Source organism: Tympanuchus pallidicinctus, unplaced genomic scaffold (assembly GCF_026119805.1).
Source record: "Tympanuchus pallidicinctus isolate F22 unplaced genomic scaffold, pur_lepc_1.0 scaffold11, whole genome shotgun sequence".
NCBI lineage: Eukaryota > Metazoa > Chordata > Aves > Galliformes > Phasianidae > Tympanuchus > Tympanuchus pallidicinctus.
Genome location: NW_026294627.1, coordinates 4,054,238 through 4,076,677, shown reverse-complemented (window position 1 = coordinate 4,076,677; position 22,440 = coordinate 4,054,238). Strand labels below are relative to the sequence as shown.

Here is a 22,440-nt window from a genome sequence, read left to right as displayed (position 1 = left end):
GGGGGCAACCAGCCCATGGCAGGAAATTGGAACTGGAGGGGTCTTAAGGTCCATTTCAACCCAAACTGTTCTATGACTCTATTTGTAAAATGAGGCCAATGGCAGTACTCTTTCAAGAGACTTCATAGTGCTTTTTTGTGTGTGTAAAATAGTTAAAATTGGTCCGTCATATAAAAATTCATGAATGGTATGAAAAAGGAAGTGGAAATAGATCAGCATATGCCCTGCCAGTAACATTCATGAGCTCTGTTTTTATGAGAAAACAAGCAAAAATTTGTATTCTGCTTAATTCGCTACTTTGTCTCATCTTAAAATGGGAAAACTCTTGTGCTTTCAGAGTTGATGTTTCTTTTGCTAACGTACCAGGGCTTGTGCAAGAATTCCAGTTTCAGTGAACATCTGCAGGGAAGAAAACCACAATCAGCTGTAAGCAGAGGCAGCTGCCTGCAGCATCACCAGCAAGAAGATATTTGGGTACTTCCTGGAATTCCAGACAATGCCCCATACAAAATCAATGACCTGCTACTGACTGCAAGAAATGAAAAACAGAAACAAGAAAACCACACCCAATTAAATGGAAAAAAAAAAAATCATGGTGAAAAGAAATGGGTTCCAGCATTACAACCAGTTTTGGTGCCCATGAATTTAGTGCCAAAGGCTACATCTAATATAAATATTTTTATCTACACATCAGATCCATTTCCCTTTTGTTACCCTGTCCGTGTCTCCATTTAAGCGAGAGAAATTGGAAAAGCGTAAATACACTACCATGACTCAGGAGTGATATTTCTGTTACCTGATACATCATTTGGATCCTTTAGATGGTGAAAAACAATATAGCATTATTTGGACCAAAGATGCATTTGATGATGTTGCAGTCTGTGACTGCCTTTTTTACATAAATCAATACAAGAGGGATTGTTTTAGGCAATGCACTCCCTAACTCCCATAAAAGACTTGCCTGATCTTGTTCTCACTTACAAAACCTGCCTCAGCTTCACCCTCACAACTTCACTATAATAAAACCATTATTGCTGCTGTTCAAAATGCCCATTGAGCCACCACACTGTAAATAAGAAAGATATATATGTGCATACGGGATTTTTTATAGCTGGCAATATTTTTGCAAAATACTCAATGGCACTTCTTTCCTTAAGATACTGCATCACATAACCTTTCCATTTTGTATTTGCTATATAAGAATGCACATTTTCTACTTCATTAAGAAATGAAGATAAATATGCATTTACATTATCAGTTGTGTTTTAATGAGCAGATGTCAGTAAAAAACTGCATGGTCACACAAATCTCTATAGAACCAATTGTTCTTTCCAAATACTCTGAATACTGCCCTTATCTTTATGAGCAAGGAGACTACCTGGGAGCAATTCTGCAGTTTCCACACTGGGAGTTTCACAGGCTTATCTCGAGAAATTCATAACTTCTGTCTGCCAAGACCTTTTTTTTTTTTTTTTTCTGATAGAGAATGACATAATCATCGAGTAATTGAAATTGGAGAGGACCTCAAAGGACCCTCTACTCCAACCAGTTCAAGTGGGGTTAAAGAGAGGGCCATTCTCAGCCACATTTTGAGTATCTCCAAGGACTCAGATACACACAACTTGAGGCTGACACAAAGACTGCAAAATCATTGACTTTCACAGCTGACCAGAGAAGCAAGCAAAGACAAGAAAATACATGCAAAATTTATGGCTTAAATTACAGCATTTGCAACTTAGTAGAATACAATCTTATCTAGCAAGACTCCAGAAATTGCCAAGAAATCAGAGAACACATTTGAACATAATTAGCCTACTGGACTAATTTGACCTTACGATTCACAATGTACATGAGCAGTACTCATTAAATAGTTTTTATATTAAATTTAAAAAAAAGGTTAATGAAGACTTTTTTAAGTATAAATCTGTTTTCTTTCTCCCTTTCATTATCTAAGTAGGAACTAAAGGCTACAACCATGCTTACAAGAATCCCAAAGGTGGCTAATAGCATCACTGCTGACTGAATATTCCAGCACATTGAGAAGGAACTAGATGCTGGTTTGTATTTCTTTAATATCTGCTCAAAAGAAGAACTAGAATTTGCTGTTTCCCAAGAGTCACCCTAGAATCCTCTCATTGGGTTAATAGCATTGTTTGTTGTAGAACTTATCAACAGGAGGAAAATCAACTTTTTACACAGATAGATATTGATAGGATAAGGGGGAACAGTTTTAAACTAAAAGAGGGGAGATCTAGACTACATGATAGGGGGAGATCCTTCACTCAGAGGGTGGTGAGGTACTGGAACAAGTTGCCCAGGGAGGCTGTGGGTGCCCTATCCCTGGAGGTGCTCAAAACCAGGTTGGATGGGGCCCTGGGCAGCCCAATCTAGTGACTGATCTAGTGGCAGCATTGTCCATAGCAAGAGGGTTGGAGCAAGATGATCTTTGAAGTCCTTTTCAACACAACACACACCAAGATTTGTTGGAAAATATGACACTGCTACACTACAGTTTGATACAATACACCAATACTATTTAGAGAGGAGTCTGATCCTCTCCACTTTTTGACTCAAGCTGTCTAAGTGCTAAGTCTTCACTGGAAGACTTTTGTTCTCTGCTTCAGAGGACAGCTGTACCATCCCACGCATGCCAAAAATCAGGCTGCCGCATTTCTGACACAGAGGGGCCACCACCACTGCTGCTGAATAGCAAGTAGAAATGGGAAGCAGCACCTGTGCTCCAATGTGCTCAGCTTATTGCTCAGTGTATGGTGTCACTCACTACTAAGCAAAAAAACTGATTTCTTATTGCTTGCATTCATAGGATATACCCGAAAAATGAAAACACTTGGACACACGATTCCATGTGTGAATCTCCCAGCTCTGTTGAGGATAACTAAAATTAAAGGGGAAAACGTTGCATTTTTATGCATCATATGGGGAAGCAGGTTGCAAAATACGTCAGCAGGAAGGTGTTTTGTGGAGTAATATAACAGTGCTGTTTATTCACCACACACAAAGTGTGGAAAATACATCAGATTATAACACTGGAATAATTCGAAATGTGCCATTGGACAGAAGAATTTGCTCTACCTGTCTCGTGTATTGAATTAGGATCTGAAGCAAGGTGAAGAGAGCAATCTTTCTTTCAAAGTCCTTTTGAATACAGATCTCATTGCATGCACTAGCTGGAATATAACTTAGCTTAATGGTGCCACCTGGTGACAAGCCTTACCCACTGTTCCCATATCTCATCGAGAAAGTCAAAATAAATTCCTGTGCTATAAATTTTCCCTTCAAGAGTAACCCCCAAAAGTGCATCAGCTGCAATAGCTGCTTGTTCTGAAGAGCACAGTATAATGTACACAGAGGATAAAAGCAAAAATAAAAATAAAAATAAAAAAATAGGGAAGAAAATATTCCTCCACAAGCTTTCATTTTAGGCACTACCACAAATTTTGAGTTCTCAGCTCATGAAGAGAATGCACTTAATATTATAAAAAGGAAAAAGGGAGAAATGACACTGATATATCTGAATTGGTTGAGGATGGTGGAGCATGGGACTTTGCCTGGCTCACAAAACTCTTTGGCTGCAGTTGTGTGACTCTAGAAAGGCCTGGTAGGATTTTTCTACCCCACAACTCCAGCCCCTAAGCAAGAAACGAGGTTTTGAGCCACATGCCTCAGTGCTTTCTCTTTCTTCCTTACCTGCCAGTAATAACCTATGTGAGAAGTCAGTATTTGTGCTGCAGGTAGCATCAAGATTACCTCCTGGAGCAAAGAGGAGACAATTGTGGCTGTGCAGAGCAGGGCTGGAAACCCTGATTGGTCAAGAGAAAGAGCACAGCAAAGACATGGAGCCTGTGTGGTATCTGCCCTGAGCTATATAACCAACCATAACACATTGCATTCTGTCATATGTATAAAACAGAGGATGTTTTCTGCATGGGTAGTTTTAAAAATAGAATTGTAGAATCATATGATTGTTTGAATTGGAAGGGACCATTAAAGGCCATCTAGTCCAGCTCCCCTGCAATGAACAAGGACACCCACAGCTCCATCAGGTGCTCAGAGCCCCATCCAGCCTGACCTTGAGCATCTCCAGGGATGGGGCATCCATCACATGTCCAGGCAACCTGTGCCAGTGCCTCACCGCCTTTACTGTAAAAAAATTCTTCCTTACATCCAATCTATATCTCCTCTCTTTTAGTTGGAAATCATTTCCCTTTGTCCCATCAAAATGCCAAGAGTTAAAGAGATGGGCAAAGGAGAATAATGGAAATTATTAATTATTAAACCTGTCTTTTGGAGATGACTGAGCATGAAGTGGAGAAAGATGGATAGAACACTTTGCTGCCCAACTTAAAGTTATCGTAATCATTGCGCAACAAAATAGCCAGGATTTGTGCTACAGATCATACTGATCATTTCTCATATGCAGAATTTGATTTTTTTAATGGGAATATTTAATAACAAAATGCTGACTTAGAGACTGCATACTTGCCTTACGATTTTCCACACTGACCCAAAATGTCAAGTACAACAAAAGTAACTTATGAAAATTAGGCAAAGAAGATTTAAGCTCTATTCTAATGCAATTTAGCAGTGTCTTAGCCACGTAATGTAGTGAATGCAAAACGTACATTAATTTTAACATATACTAAAATGACAGTAGTAGTCGTCTAAAGATAATCCCCATTGGTCATTGATCTAAGAAAGAAGAGGTGAGGAACTGGGACACAGCAGTTGTATGAGAATGTTCTACCCATGGGCTTCCTGTTTTTCCAAAATCTGTGTTCCGCATTTTGAAAGGGCACATGAGAACACTGGGCAGCTAATCTGCATTAATGATACATTGTGTTCCTGAATAGAAGAAAACTGTCCCTTTCTTTCATCACCAAGACCCTTTTCAGGTTGGGATTTCCCTTCTATGAAGCCTAAGCACAGACCTCCTTAATTTAACAATACTGGGGAATATGGGAATATCTCAGCTGCATTATGGACATTCTCTTAGAAGCCTAATTCATACAACACAATATGTGCTGCCTATGCAAATTATGCACGTATGCATATGCTTAATTTATACGAGCATTTAACTAAACTAGCATAATAAATATGTCTAGTTAGATACTTGCTATAAGTGTGCAGCTGTCTGGAAGGAGGTATAAAATCACCATCAGTGAAATCCAAACTGCAGCTGTCATTAATCAAAGCTTTGCCCTTGAACATTCATCACTGTGATATTGCTGTGACAAAGTGGACTTTTACTGCCGTCTGGGGTGGGATGTTGTTAATTCCTTAAAATAGTTCAAGTTTTCTAAGGGTGCAGGTGCTGTGAAAGAGCCAGTTTTCATGTTTGTTCCCTACACAGCAAATGAGCAAGGGAAAGATCAACAAAATGCTATAGAACACTAACATTATCTGCAAAATGCTGCATATTTAAATGGTAAACTTCTGCATGGCATGTTGAAAATCTCTATTGAAAATATTTGTGTTCTTGGATCAATGAATTGGAGATAAAGCAATCAGAAAAAAATGTGATTTTTAGACAAAATTAGGATTTTTACAGTATCCCAAGGGAGGTATAAAAGAAGTTTTAGTTAAGATCAGGTTTTATTTCATAAGATATGCCATTCACTATCATCTCCTCTCATCTGAAAAGAGTAAAGGAGAGGTGTGCCTAGGATCAGCAAAGGAAACCAGAGAAATCCAGAGAGAATGCTCATGGTGAACATGTTTAACATTGGTGAATATGTCCAATATTCACATCAAAGTTCATGGTTAGATTATGGTTAGACTATGAACATTCTGCTCACCACACCCCATTACTTTTAAAAGATTAATTTTATCTCTTCTTCTTCTTCTACTTAGGGGAGGCTTAAGTTAGATAAAGGAAGATTTAGGTTGGATATCAGGAAAAAGTTCTTATCTGAAAGTGTTGTGAAGCACTGGAATAGGCTCCCCAGGGAGGTGGTTGAGTCACCATCCCTGGATCTGTTTAAAAACCATTTGGATGTGGTGCTCAGGGACACAGTTTAGCAGAGGGTTGTTAATTAGGGTAGTACGGTTAGATTGTGGTTGGACTTGATGATCTTGAAGTTCTTTTCCAACCTGAGCAATTCTATGATTCTATGATTCTACAATTTGTGAGCCATCTGTTCAGTCCTAGCACTTGTGTATATTGCTTGTACCTGTGATTACATATATGGCAATATGTGATAACCAGCATGGCTTCACCAAGGGCAGATCCTGTCTGACCAACCCTGTTTCTTTTTTTGATGTCATAACTGCTTCAGTGGATAAGGGAAGAGACACTGATGTCACCTCTCTGGACTTCACTAAGGACTTTGATAGCTGAGAGAGCTGGGGTTGTTGAGCCTGGAGATGAAAAGGCTGCAGCCAGGGAGACCTGAGAGCTGCCTTTATGTATCTATAGGGCAGCTATAAGAAAGAGAGAGTTAGACTCTTTAGCAGGGTGTGTTGTAATAGGACAAGGGCAAATGTTTCCAACTAAAAGAGGAGAGATTTAGATTGGATATAAAAAAGAAGTTTTTTACAAGAAGGGTGATGAGGCACTGGAACAGGTTGCCCAGAGATGTGATGGATACCCGATTCCTGGCGGCAGTCAAGGTCAGGCTGGGCAGGGCTCTGAGTACCTGATGGAGTGAGGGGTAGATGGAGTGAGAAGTAGATGTCCTTGTTCATTGCAGAGGAATTGGATTAGACCTTTAATGGTCTCTTCCATCTCAAAACATTCTATGATTCTACATGAGATTGGCACCATTTTATGGGACTCTATCTTACAAGACCATTATTTATTTCAAAATGACCAGATATCCTTCATCATCCTCAATTGTGCAATCACCAGCTCAGTCCATGGTCCACAGACCATGAGTCCAGGGTTTTGGACTCATGGCAATGCTAAGAGCCATTAAGTATATAACCCATAATTGGTACCAATCTACACATCTCTTGAATTTTTAGTGCACTAAGAAAATTGTACTTCAAAGCAAAATACTGTGCTTTAGCCAAGAATTATTCTAAACCTATTGATTAGTGAAAGCCTCCCTGAGATCTTGCTTTTTGCCCAAAATTTCTCAAATTGTATCTGGTTTGGGAAAAAATGTAATTGCTTGTGACACAGTACTAGTTTGACAGTAGAGGTACTGTATCATCACATAATGAGCAATGGGTCTGAGATAGATGACTGCTGTGTCTCTCATGTCAAGAGATTTTCAGGGAAAGCAATGAAGAAAAATTGCAATATTTTCCAAGGCTCTTCTGCAGCAAAAGAAAGAGGTTCTGGCATAGATATAACATTTTCCTTTTCATCATGACTAATTTTGTACTATTATTTTTCAATGAAATGATGAGAACTGGCACAGAAGCTGGAGAAAGCTGACAATTTGAGTGAGTGACAATCTTAAAAAATGCATTAGAGAATTGTGAATAAAATATTTCTATGCAGAAATGTCCGTATCTTCCATCCTCTGGCAGGGCACAGCATGTATGAGCCTTCTATGATCGTAAAAGTCCTGTTTCAAAGAAAAGTTCTTCCAGAAACCTTCATGTCAAATTTATTTAAGTGCAAAGCTTGCAGAATATGATTTCCAAATCAGAAGCTTTGGCAGTTCTTGTATTTCTTCATCCTTAAAATTGTTGTTGGATGAGAATGCTTTCAAACACTAATTTTCTCAGACACTTGATGTGACCACACAACACAACACATAATGCAAGTTATTTAAATATAAGTCTTTAATTTACAATCCAGTTTGAAAATGGGCTTATTCCTTTGAGTCCTACTGTCCCTGTGCCTTCATCTCTAACCCCTTTACCACCCACACTGTTTATCAGAAGTTCAGGAGTGGGCCTTTTGTGTACCCAGATGTTTGCCACTGCCTTAGGGTTGTCTTGATTTAATGCCAATTCCTCATTTAAATACAAAATGCATCTGGCATAGCATGCCTCATCATCGCAGCATTATTACTACATCATGCCTCACAACTCCATCCTTATTTCTGCAGTGCCATGCCTCCTCATCACATGATAGTCAGTATACAAAGCTACAAGCATGAACACAAATCTGGCTTTCAAAAAAAGGTCACTGAAATTCACTTCTTGGACCTCTCTTGAGTAAAGCCAACCTGCAAGAAACGTACAAAGAGAGAAATCCAGCAGCTTTCTAGCTGCATGGCCTTGTTACAGGGGCTATTTTCACAAGTTCTCCTAATGCTACACCAGGGAAGCTCACATTTTGGAGGCGAGCAAACCAACAGCACTCTGGTAGTTTAGCAGTCTGGTGTCATCCTGGGGCTGGAGAGTAATATGTGAAAGGAGTTCCCCTAAAGAGGCACAAATTCCATCTTTCTGCTTTAGCTGCAAAGAGCAAAGGTGAAATGTAGTGAAGATACTTAATTCACAATCTTTTTTTATTTTTACTAACTGGTCCTACTGACTTTCTCCTTCAAGTGAAATTCTAAAAGGAAGAAGCAATCTTTAAAGAAAAGGTCATGAGTGACATAAGATATAACAGAAATGCACCCCAATGGGAAATTGGTGTTTGACAGTTAGTGCCAAGCCAAGTCTCACACAATAACCAAAACACACAGCAAAACTAAACAGACAGCCCTTGTTCCTTACCCTCCTCAGAGCCCTGACAGTGAGTTTATTCAATTAAAGTACTGGATATTCTTAAACAATATTTTCACTCCTCTTTTTAGGTTACTCTAACAGTTGTTATAGCTCCAGACAAGTCATCAGTTAAAGATGCATACGGTTTAATTTGGATGGAGTATCAATTCGCATCCTTATGTTAGCACCAAGACACTTTACTTAATCCCCAGGATCACTGGCAAACCTTTTGAGAGGATTTGTCCTTTTTACTGATACACAAGCTTCACACCACAGACAGGGCAGGTTTTCTTGGCTTGATGCTTGGTATGTCACTGATTCAGACACTTTAAGTGAACGGTATTGAAATTTGTGCAAAAGATCAATTGAACAACTGGATTTGAAAGGTAGATTCTTTGCTGGACAAAGAAAAGGCTGGATGGCTAGGCCCAGAGAGTGGTGGTAAATGTCACATCCAGCTGGTGACTGATCACAAGTGGTGTTCCCAGGGGTCAGAATTGGGGCCCGTCTTGTTCAATATCTTTGTTGATGAGCTGGACATGGGGATTGAGTGCACCCCCAGTAAGTTTGCAGGAGACACCAAGCTGGGAGGAAGTGCTCATCTGCCTGGGGGTAGGAAGACCCTACAGAGGCATCTGGGAAGGCTGGACATTGGCTGAGGCCAATGGGATAAAGTTCAACAAGACCAAGTGCCAAGTCCTGCTCTTTAGCCGCAACAACCACAGGCAACGCTACAGGCTTGGAGTAGAGTAGCTGTGAATTTTTTCTGACTGAATCTTTCAGTCTGTGAATAATATACAACTGGTACGAGTCATCTGAGCTTTGCTCATAGGCTAGCTCAGAGAATATGTAATTAAACAAAATCATCTCACTCAAAGATGATTAGGATAGTAGCAAGTTCTGTAGGCTTTTAGTAGCGTATCAGTTTTTTATTTTGTATTCCCATTAATTATTGTGTTGCTATCTATTTATTCTGTTGTCTCAGAGTCCATGAAGCTGTTTTATTCAATCACAATCACTCACATTTCATATTATAAGTATCACCCAAAGCAAGACTGACAATAAAAAGTCACATAGGTGGCAGCTCCACTCATAGACAAATGTACATTTGTCCAAACTGTACGAGAATAATCACCAGGTTTGTAAAAAGAGCAATTTATGACAGTGTAAAAATACAGGACTACATATTTATTAAAGATTTCTACACTAATAACAGCTTATCCTTTTCACCTAATTTCTTATCTTCCAATTTCGAATTGCCAGCCTCCATTTTCTCTTTCCTACTCCTGCTCTAGGTAGACCTCCTATCCCACTCATCACAGTGTAGATAGCAAAACTTGAAAAGAATAAGACCATAACTGCCTCTGAATCTCTTCAAGAGAATGAACTCAGACAAAGCTTTCCATTTTCACTTGAGCCTGACAGCCTAGTACTGGGTGATGTCATGATATGATGTAAGGTTTGGATTCCTCAGTTGCGCTTCTCTTTCAGTCAAAAGCTCCTGTGAGATCTTCAGTCAGTCACTGAAGCCTTTGTTCAGACCAGCTGGGTTTAGCAATCTGTAAACAGAAAGTCCCAGCAATGCTAAAGGACTTGACAGAGACATAGAACTTCCTAGGGGCTGCTGTGCTGTTTAGGCATGGACATTAGTTGTCTCATTTTTTCCAAACACATGTACTAGAAGTTACTTAGTGGTAAAAATGGAGGCACTGAAATATAGCCAGATTCTAGGTTAGGGACCATGATCCACAAAGACACCTAAAGCCTCTTTTTGATGAAATGGGGATAGAAGTATCTTTGGGCTGCGAAGCTGTACTCTACAAGATAGAGAGGCACTCCTCTGGAGATCTTCTACATCTCTCACATTGACCTAATAGAATGTATTCTATATTTTAGAATGGTTGATATATTCCTTGTTATGGGGAAAAAATGAGCAGTATAAAAGGACCTTTTAATTCCTCATCTAATTACATTCCAAACAGAAAAGCAGCTGGAGTTCCCATTCATTAACATCTTGCTATGATTACATGACAAGCAAAAGATGTAGACTTTCTAATAATAATTTAATACTGAACATAAAATGTAATAAAATCTAACAGTTTCTCCATATTGCATTGTGGTAATCCCACTTTTTCATACTGTCAACTATTGCAAAATGCAGTGCATGCAACTAATTAGGTGAAGGGTGTTTTTCTCAGGTTAAGTAGAGCACCTACACCTGCAGCTATTATACTTTTGGAAAGCCTGCCCTGATTATTCAAAGATGACAAGAGAAATCAAGACAGTGCTATAAGAAGTTCTTTGTGATTCCCCTCACTTGCATTTAATAACCGGTCAAAATGGCCAGGAAAAAGAGCTTTAAATAAACAAATAATGCTATGCACAACAACAGTACCTCTTATCCAAGGATTTCACTGCATTTGATAAATATTAACTCCCATACTGCTGCTTTGAAGTAGGAAAGGGATATACTTAAGAATCTCCATTTGCTGTTGGAATGCATTCCCTCTTTCCGTTTTTGAGTGGGATGCAGCAGCTGTTTAACAACACACATGAATATTAAACAAGGGGTTTAGAGAAGTAAGGAAAAGTTAATCCAAAAGAAACCCAAGAGGGATTTACAAAGGTATAAAGTGATTACTTAAAGCAACAGCCCCCAAACTTTGTGGAAGACTTAGTTCTCCTTCAGCCACTTCTCCTTTAAATTTAAATTTGCTATGGCTTTTAATAAGACAGGAGGATTTTGCAGCCAGCTTGTCACCTCTGAGCTGCAGAGAGCAATTTGAGAACAAAATCCAGGCCAGAATTGGCAGAATCTTGCTTTTATTCTGACAAAATGAGTGAGGGGACTTAAGTGATCACAGCAATATAAGATTTTGGCTTTGTATTGCTGAAAGAGGATATGAATGGGGTAATGACTTTATGCTAAAAGAGAGTAGTTCTAGATAAGATATAAAGAAGAAATTCTTTACTTGGAGGGTGGTGAGGCCCTGGCACAGCTGTCCAGAGGAGCTGTGGGTGCCCCTTGGAGGTGCTCAAGATCTTAGAGGTGCTCAAGACCAGGCTGCATGTGGCTCTGAGAAGCTTGATGTGGTGGGAAGCAACCAGCCCACAGCAGGGGGTTGTAAGTGGATGGGCTTTAAGGTCCCTTCTAACCCAAACCAGTCTGTGATTGTGTGATTCCACAAATGTCTGGTTCAAGTCCAGAGGATTCAATAAATAAGCTCTTCCTTCCTCTCAGCCAAACACTGTCAAACTGTTGATACCTTTTTCTCAAGACATCTCACACAGTATAGGGTACTGTACTCAGGAGCAACGATCACCATCTAGCTCAAGGTTTCTGTCCCATTTCTCTTGGTGGTTATATATCAAATGTGGATAGGTGGATAGCCATACACGTGACTCAAAACCACCCTAAAACCAAACCATACATCTGAGAGCAATGTTCAAATGCCTCTTGAACTCCAGTTGGTGTTCACAGCCTGGGAGGCATCACTTTGGGAAAAAACACAGCTTCATCACAGCTCATGGCCTGCATTTTGGGAAAAACTCTTTACAGTCTTACTGGTCATCCTCTACTTAATATATAACTGTTGCAGCATGAAGCAGAAGTTCTCATTTTGACAGATAAAACCTATTAGAGATGATTCAGATTAGTAACAGGGCAAAATTCACCAAGCTGCCACTCAGAAACTATGGTAGGAACATTGCTGTCTATGCAGCATAAATCAGAAAGAGGACATAACTTTCCTTTATCATGAAACAATACAAATCACATGTTTTTGTGATAAAAAGAGATGGCATTCAAACAAGATAAGCATAACTTTAGTAGCTAAGTTTACCTCCAAATTTCTTCACTCTTTCAATGCTCTTTTTTTGAATAGATAATGAAATGCAATAGGTATTTTTGCCCAATATCTCCAGAGAATCATTCTAATAAGCACGTCCTTTATGCACTTTGTCTACTTCACATACAATTTCTCTAAGATCTTAGCAAATTATATTTTAGAAATTTACCAGCTGGTCTATTCTGACAGGCTATCCAGATTATTTGCTTAGTTTTACACCAAATCTATATCAGTGCTTCCAATTTCAGTATCAGGATTATATTAACAGCTTAACTTGTGCTTAGTTATTAATCAGAAACAATTCTGGCTGGCAAACCAAACATTCATCCTAATTGAAAACACTGTGCCTTTATTTTTCCATCAAATTAATAAATTAGGTCACCAGATGGTCATAGGTTTGAACTTCCTAGGCCTAATGTTCCTTGTCTGCTTTACCATAAAGCTAAAAATCTTTAATTTAGCCAGCACATCATATGAATCCTTTGCCCAGCACTGGCAGTCTCCTGTGATCAAAATGCTTCCAAAAACACTAAACTACACAAACGCAGAATCCTCTTCTGAAGCAAGCCTCCCATACTCACAGCAGATGATGGCAGAACTGGGACCACATTATTAGATATGTGCAATGGAGTAAAAGGGTTTTCCTCTTTACATTAATGAATGGCCAAGAAGAAGCTTAGGGAGTGAGGGATGGATGAGTTGGTAGTGAGATGTATTGAGAACTGGCTGACTGGCAGAGCTCAGAGGGTTGTGATCAGCAGCACAGAGCCTAGTTGGAGTCCTGTAAGTAGTGGTGTTCCCCAGTGATCAGTGCTATGTCCACTCTTGTTCTACATCTTCATCAATTACCTGGATGAGGGGGTAGAGTCCACCCACAGCAAGTTTGCTAATGACACAAAGCTGGGAGGAGTAGCTGACACACCAGAAGGCTGTGCTGCCATTCAACAAGAACTGGACAGACTGGAGAGGTGGGAACGGAGGAGCGTGATGAGGTTCAACAAGGGCAAGTGCAGAATCCTAAACCTGGGGAGTAATAACCACATGCATCAGTATCAGGTTAGGGGCTAAGCTGCTGGAGAAGAGCTTTTCAGAGAAGGATCTGGGTGTTCTGGTGTACAACAGATTGTCCATGAGCCAGCAGTGTGTCCTTGTGGCCAAGAAGGACAATGGTAGCCTGGAATGTGTGAAAGAGTCTGGCCAACAAGTTGAGGGATGTGATCCTTAGCCTCTGTTCTGGTGAGGCCACATCTGGAGTATTATGTCTAGATCTGGGCTCCTCTGTTCAAGAATGACAGGACTCTGCTGGAAAGAGTCCAGCTGAGGGCCACAAAGATGATCATAGAATCATAGAATTGGTCAGATTGGAATAGATCTTAAAGATCATCAAGTCCAATTACAACCTAACCATACTATCCTAACTCTAACAACCCCCTGATAAATCATGTCCCTGGCCACCACTACCAAACAGTTTTAAACACATCCAGGGATGGTGATTCTACCACCATCCTGGGGAGCCTATTCCAGTGCTTAACAACCCTATCTGTAAAGACGTTTTTCCTGATATACAACCTAAACTTACCATGGCGCAACTTGAGGCCATTTCCCCTTGTCCTGTCACCAGTGAGAAGAGACCAACCCTGCTCTCACTGTAAGCACCTTTCAGATATTGAAAGAGAGCAATAAGGTCTCCCCTCAGCCTCCTATTCCCCAGGCTAAACAACCCCAGTTCCTTCATTCTCTCCTCATATGGCCCATTCTCCAAGCCCTTCACAAGCCTTCTGGCCCCTCTTTGGACCTGCTCCAGCACCTCAATGCTCTTTCTATATTGAGGTGCCCAAAAAGCTTAGAGACCAGGGACTGTTCAGCCTGGAGAAGACTGAAGGGGATCTTATAGACACTTACAAATATCTAAAGGTTGGATGTCAAGAGGATGGGACCAGGCCATTTTGGTGGTGCCCAGCGATAGAACAAGGGGTAATGGGCACAAAATGGAACACAGGAAGTTCTATACAAACATGAGGGCCCTTTACTGTGATGGTGAGAGAGCACTGGAACAGGCTGCCCAGAGAGCGGCCTTCTCTGGAGATATTCAAAACCCTCCTGGACACTTTCTGGTGTAACCTGCTGTAGGAAACTTGCTTTAACATGAGGTTGAGCTCAGTGATTCCCAGAGATACCTTCCAACCCCTACAATACTGTAATTATGTGATTTACAGCACCTGATACATCGGTCTGCAGAACAGATCTTAAAATGGATTATTTTGTTTCTCCATTAGCAAATTCTCCATGCTAATTTCCTGGAATATTTATGTTTGCCTAAAACTAAGCAAATTTTCTAATTCAGCAGTAAAGGCTTGCTTATGTTTATCGGTATCTGTTCTTGTACACATTTCCTATTGCCTTGGAATTAGAAAGATCAGTATTAGGAGGACGTTGCTACTTGGATAGCTACTGAACTAACACAAAGAGATGTTGCTAAAAGATATTACTCTCCTCTGTGTGTTTTAGTTGAAACTTTTTTGAGCAATTCCAAAAAGTCAGAAGAGCAGTATAAAAAGTCTTCAATTGTAGTTCATGTCACTGGGAACTCATAGGATTATTCATGGGATAAACATTATTGAAAAGCATACATGTAAGATCCCTTATATCTTTCAACTATGTTTTCTCTGATCTCACAGGAGGCCTGGTGATACTCGAAAGTTATTACAGCTGTCTGTTAAGTAATCTGTAACATTTTGAAAGGAAAAAACTTTCCGTGGACAAAATAATACCAACAGATACGTACATTTGAAATCAGTGTTACCACAAGATGTCACTCTAAACTTTACATAAGGTTTTGACTATTTTCTAAAGTGAGAAAATTTGCTTTTTTCCAAGTGTATTCATTTCTTTCAAAATTGTGTTCACAAAATTTAAAACACAATTTGCTTACAAGGAAAAAAAAAGCCAAAGCAGACATGAGAATCACAGTCTACCATACCAAAACTCATTAGAAAATAAATCCTTTGAAGGCCGGTTGGGTATGAATCAATGAGGAGAATAAAAATAAAAACAGAGCAGTCTTGTGTTTTAGATAAAGGTTAAAGAAGAGCGAGTATGAAGTTGCAGTTTTAACAGTTCAACAGCAGAGAGTAAAAATAACTCCATAAAGCAGGTTTGTGTTCTTGATAAACCCACGATGGAATCTGTGAAGTATTTACAATCTTAAAGTCTAGGAAATTAGAACGTGAAGTAGCTTCAAACACTGATATGGTTGTGGAGGTAACTCTCCAAAGTAAGAAAGTGTTACAAACAAAATTTAAGCATCTGATCTCATCCTGTTTTTCCGTTTGTTCTCAGACCACGATATAAATTCAATATACCCATTCAATATACCAGATAGCCCCGCCTTGGGAATTCTGTCTGATCATCCTTAGCACCATTTGTCACAGGGGCTGAAAGGCTGAGAAGGATAAGAAGATTTCTTGAAGGTTCTTTTGCTTAAGAGCATTAAATGCTACCCCGGAGAATTAGATTCTACCTCTGACTGTTGCAGTGTCTCGGTGATGATAGGGAAGTCACACATTCTATTTTTTTTCCATAACAACCGCCCTTTTAAAGTGCCCAAACTGAGACACCAGAACAGTATGGCTGGAATAATGATACTCCTTTCAGGTGGAGCTGGGGCCAAATGTATGAAGCATTGTATAAACATACTGAACATCTCCACTCATGCTTCTAAGATAAGTAAATGTTTTCTTTCTTTTTCTCAGGGTTTCAGTACCATCATCTATACAGGACAGCAAATAATGATGTGAAAGCAATGAATTAAATGCTGGCTCAAAAGCTGAGCACTACCTTGTCTGCGCACTAAACAAAGCTGAACTTTTGAAGGAAAAAAATAAAAGTGGAAAAAAGAAATAAGTATCACACTGTATATAGAGAGACTGAACCAGGATAACAGATGCTATCTTTCATAGAATCATTAAGGTTGGAAAAGACCTCTGAGATCATCTAATCCAACCATCCACCTCCCACCAATGGGAATGAAGAACACACTTCACAGTACTTCTTGACAAAACACATTTTAATATTCCCCAAATCCCCAAAGTATGGAATCATACCTGAGCAAACTGGAGTAGAAGTTTCAGAGAGATACGATATCCACAGGTATCAGTTACTGCATATGTGTGTAGTACGTGTCTCTATATATGTGTATACATATATCTTATATGTACCTTTATGTATGTATATATAAGAATATATGTATGCAAACTTATACTAAATGAATGCATCTTACTACTCAGTTCCTCATCTCAACTGCACTTAAATACCTTAATTCACTTAAATGAGAGCTTTTCATTGACTTCCATGACACTGGAAGCTCCTCACAGACAAGGTTAGGAAAACCAGCGTCTTGGAATTCCGTAAGTCGCAGCACTGGCACTGGGCAACAAACTTGGCTCGCTTAAAACAACTTTAACGACTAAGTGAGGTACACCACTCTTCAAGGCTAAAATGTCTCTATGATTCTAAAATTACCTTGCAGCTTCTTAAAAAGTTGTATATAATAAAAACTAATACAAAAGACACCATAGTCTAGCCTTAAATTACTCCGGAGACCAAAACATTAGAGAGGAGCTCTACTGACAAAGGTAAACACCAGGATTACAGATGGAACAGCCTGCTCCAGATTATTGCCTTCCATTTTATTAGTAGATGAACGAACTACATTAGTAAGATAAAAATCCACTCTTTATTTAACGCAAGAAAAAATCGTCTCTCTCATTATCCCTTCATATTCCTACAGCTTGAAAGAAAGAATAAATTATTCATAATAAAACCAGATTATCTAAATGCATCTCTTAATAATTTGTCTCTCGTTTGCGCCACAAACCAATAGTAAATGGCAATTCCTACTTAATGCAAAGAAAAAGACAAGCTCCACACTGGGACAGCAGCCATGCAGCAACAGCTGCTGCAGCTGCATTTTATTAATTCTAAGTACACATGCAATCCATATAGCCAGGACACGTTTAAAAATAGAAAAAAATTTTAAAAAGCACTACAGGAACAAAAACAGCTTTTATTTCTTGCCGGATATTGAAAACTAACAAGCTCAGTAATTACCACATTGCTCATATTAAAGACTCATCTTACAAATGGTTTTGCATTTCAAATGATAAAAATCCACAAAGCTCCTGAATTCCTTGGCTGAGACGTAAATGCTATCATTCTTTGGTTAAAAGGCAGCAAAACATGAGCAGAGGGTTGCATTAGGATTACAAGTGATTATGTATTACCTAGGTTGTATCAATGCTGTAATCAGTTTCTTTCTGGACACAGATAGGCTGAGAGTCAAAATACAGACTTGGGCAGGGATGCTGAATTTTTTGGAGTACATCAGCATTTAAATCCAAAGTTTTTGTTCAGTTCTTTAAAGAAAAAGTCAGCAGCAGGGATGAGATTCCAGTCAAGATTCCCACAAGAGGTATCAGAACTTCACCTTTGAGTTCAGGTCTTGCACAGTAATTCACAATCTTTTAATACTTAGAGTCCATCAAGCAAAAAATTGATTTGAGGTATCCATACAGAATTCCCACATCTTCCCAAATGCATATTTACACAAAATTACTTCAGTATTAAGGACTTGTTGTTGGAGAAGATTCTCTCTGGGCTATTTCTATCTCTATGTTGGCTAGCAAGAACAGCAAGCACTGTGCCTTGGCTCTGATTTCTCCCCATCTCTATCAGTAACACCCTGCAAGTCCCACAGGGAAAAACAAAAAAATAAAAAAATTAAAACATTCTGTAAATATGTAAATATTTATAGAATCATAGAACAACTCAGGTCAGAAGGGACCTTGAAAAATCAACAGGCCCAACCTTTGTGGCAAAGGAAGCCAAGGAGAAACCATGCAGCCTCCTCCTGGAGTATCAGCTCCTTCTTCACAACTTGTAAAGCCTCAGGTTCGATTTTAGGGAAAATTTCTTCTCAGAAAGAGTGGAAAGTTGTGGGCACAGGCTGGCCAGGGTGGTGATGGAGTCACCAACCCTGTTCAGGCAAAGGGTAGATGTCGCACTGAGTGACATGGTCTAGAACTGTCACAGGCATGGGCTAATGGCCAGACTAGACAATCTTATTGGTCTTTCCAACCTTAATGACTCTATGAACAACATTTCAGACATCAAGTAAAACTCTGATCTCTGGATATCTTTAGTCTGATTTCCCCGAAGCAACGTGATGTCTGTCTGCCAGTTCTCACGTACTGACTTCAAACTCTCTTCTCAATGCCACTGCCATTTGGTGGAAGTGAAGCCTCAACTCCACAGAAGACTCAGCAAGGGTGGGGAGAACCAGGAAAGAAATGAAGATACTTCCATAGAGAAAATTTCACTGCTGTGGGATGAGAAATAGCATTGGGACAGAACACATAGGAAACTGGGTACATTAGATCTGCCATTTTTTGGAATAAATAATTCACACGTGTTACCAGATTTTTTGCTGGAGAACCACAACAGTTGGTCCCATCAGTTGGCTGAGGTCATCCCCAGCTCATAAGAAAGAGATCATAAGGCTTCAAATCAACCTGAAGATCTAGTGCTGCTACCTTTAGCTCTTCAGAGAGAGAGAGAGAAGAAATTTGCTTACTAAGAGAACTGGATTTCAAGAATAAAAGCAGCTGCAGCTGTCTTCAGGCAAAACAAAAGCTGCTCTTGAATTTAAATTTCTGTTCTGTTCTAATTCATGCTGCAACAAAGAAAGATGCCAGTTTGGGAAAAGTAGGACTCTGTGAGGAGTAATAACAGGCTTCCCCATTGTCAAAGATGTCATTTGAGTGCTTCTCAAATGTGACAGAGTGAAGGGTTTGTGCACGATTTTGTGTTCCTCAATGTTTGTAATAGTCTGAGAGAGTTACATTATTTTTAGATACAGCTACAGAAGAATCTTTATTTCTCAATCAGGAAAGGTCTGAATATAAATCTCTGGAGGAAACGCTCCGAAGCGTGATCCAAGGCAGGCAAAGTCAGTGGGAGTTTTTCTACTGCCTTAGTGAATGCTGGATTCAGGCCCTTGGAAAGAGAATTGCCTGATGTCCCTGAGCCAGATGCAGGTTTGGCTGGGCTGGATTAACTCCTTATGAATTCAGAGTCATTACATGAGGTGATATGGCTTGACATGACCCAAACCAGCTTGCTGGGATTAAGTCTCAAGAACAATGACATATGGGATCAGTGACCTTACATTCAAGAGCAGTGTAAGTATCTAAACATGCTGAACACATAAGCAGGGTAAAAATATCTACTGAGAGCAAGCTTGGCAGGTAGGACCAGATACTCTCCCGGTATAACAGTTCATGTAACACCTTGTATGTCCCTAAAAACCAACACAGCTGAGAAATGGTTCTTTCTGCAGATTGAGAAAGACTGGTAGAGTTTTTATATTAAGCATGAAAAGAGTTATCCCAGTCAACAGAATGGGTTGTCTTAATGTTTCCCTAGAGAGGGCACTTAATGGGTAACCTACAGAGAAGACAGCTTCAGTAAATGTCCTAAGTGAGTTCCAGCCAACACACAGCTTCTTCAATACTGAAGTCAATCTAAGTAAAGCAAAGGCATTGGAAACCACGCTCTGTCATCTTCTCTGTCCTAATGTTTGTCTTCATCAATGGCTATTGTAATTTTTAATTGATACGTATCTTACTAGTTTAAAACATCCTGAAATAATTAAAACAAACTGGCACTTGCTTAGGATCTTTTAAAAGTAATATATCTATATTTTATGTCCCCCTATATATATCTTGTTTGTAATGCAGAGGATCACAAGATGCAGATTCATGGAAGTCTGGATGCCAATGACTTCTAAGTTATACTGCCACTAAATATATACAAAAAACGTCTTTTTTAATACAGATCATTATAACAAGGCTTATTTAAAGGTGAGCTGCATGGATAAAGAGTCTAAAAAAACCTGCTTACTAAAACTATGAAATTATATCCTAAGTCCCTAAATACAGGCTGTGTCACAGATGATCAGTGAATTATGTAATCCTTTCAGTAGTGTTTACTACAGCAACTTCTAACACAGGCGGTTTTATAACATTCATATTAATTTGCAGAAATGTAAAAATACTACTAAAAAAAAAAAAAAAGGATGATGTAGATTGCATTTGAAAATTTGCCAATTTAAAATTCTGGCGAAGTTATGCAAGCATGAGAAAAAAAAACTAACACTAAGACTTGGTTTAAAAGTCCTCAGGAAATACGTCATCCTCTACAGATTGGGTTTATCCGAATTTTAGAAAAACCTATCGAGATTAGATTGTACCTAATACTGCCTAAGATGATTACAGCTATTTGTGGCACTTTAATTCCTGCTAGAAACAAAATGATGTTTTATAGGGATGCATCCAGGAAAAAAAAAAAAAAAAAACCACAAAACAAAACACAACAAAACAAACCAAGCCCCCAAAAACCCAACTCTGACATAACCCTCTTTCATCCATTCCCATTTCACAGAGCAGCCCTCTAAGCTATCAAATGATGCACTTTTCTTAATGAAATGAAGACTAGGCATACATATAGCAGAGGATTTTAGAAATGCATTACACTAAACCAGGTTTTCTTCATAAAGAACAGAACTGAAAAAAAAAACTTTTGTACTTTTGACACGTCCAGATGTTCATTATTACTCTCTTCCCCGGTTTTCCTCTCTCTTATCTCTTGGGGCTTCAAGATGCCCCATTAAGAGACAATCCTAACAAATGAAACATTCGGATTTCTGCAGGTTTCATTTCCTTTTCCTTAGAGGGTTACTTCTGAAAAAATAAATGTTCCCATCACAGCAAAACATGCTACAACTTGAGAGGATCCCGTGAATTTGACGTTTTGTAGCTAAAAAGCCAAAATCCTTATGAGCTCAGAGTAGCCACAGTACTTTAACTCCTCTTCTTGCCATGCATAGAAGGATTAGTACAATCTTTTTGGTAAAAACAATTTGGATTGACCGGATTTTCAAAGAATTGTGTTGGGGCCACTTGAGTATAACAGGGCTCCAGAGACTGCAGCTGCACATGTTGCTTTGAAAATGTGCCTCTTGGCAACAAATTCAGCTGTAACTCCACACAGCGATGCTAACAAGAAGTCCAGCAACAAGAACAGCCTTGAGGGAGAAGGAGATGCTTTGAACCCAAATTAAAATGCAAAAGGACAGTCCATCAATAATCCTTTTGTAAAACACTTACAGACATTTTACTTCCATCTTTGCTGTCACTTCATCCATGTGTCGAATGTGTTCAGAAAAAATATTGAGTCCTTACTTTTCTCGTGTTACTCAAAAAAAAAAAAAAAAAATCAGATGCACAACAAGAGCCCAAGCTCAAACATGGCTGGTAGAATCAAATCACACGGGCATAAACCTCAGAACAAAAGGAAGCAGACAACACACCAACATAGGTGCTCAGAATTGAAAAGTACCTTTAGCTCTATTTATTCCTCTTTATTGGTTCCTGTAATAGTCAAAGATATCCTACAGATGTTTAAAGAATTTCGGACACAAACCAGATTTGAACACAGGTGTAAAGGGCAGGGATGGTTACAATAGCTGAATTTGTTTGTAAAGGAATGAAATTCTACTGAAGCCGCAAGAGCTACAAGAATTGAATTTAGAACTTGAAATAATACTGACTTCATGGCTGGTAGGATTGGGCATTCAAGTTAATCTTATGCATCCAAGATGACATTTCTGTAAAATAATAATGTGGGTTTTTTTGGTAACTATTACAGCCTAAATAATCGAAATGAATTCCCAGTAAAATCAGATATTTGACCATTATATAGACGAGATCAAATTTTGGAAAGTGTTGAAAAATCAAATTCTGAAAATTATATCTAATTATGATTAGAAACTCAAAAATGGACGCTGTCAAGACATTCTGTAAATATAAAAGCAACTGTACTTTAGTCACAGAGAAATTAAAAT

General features: G+C 39.1%; 1 protein-coding gene across 1 annotated transcript in view; it reads right to left on the bottom strand.

The window, feature by feature from the left end:
- Positions 1-22,440, bottom strand: part of DLG2 (discs large MAGUK scaffold protein 2) — a 986,929-nt gene that overhangs the window by 947,352 nt on the left and 17,137 nt on the right. The gene's annotated exons all lie outside the window — the stretch shown is intronic.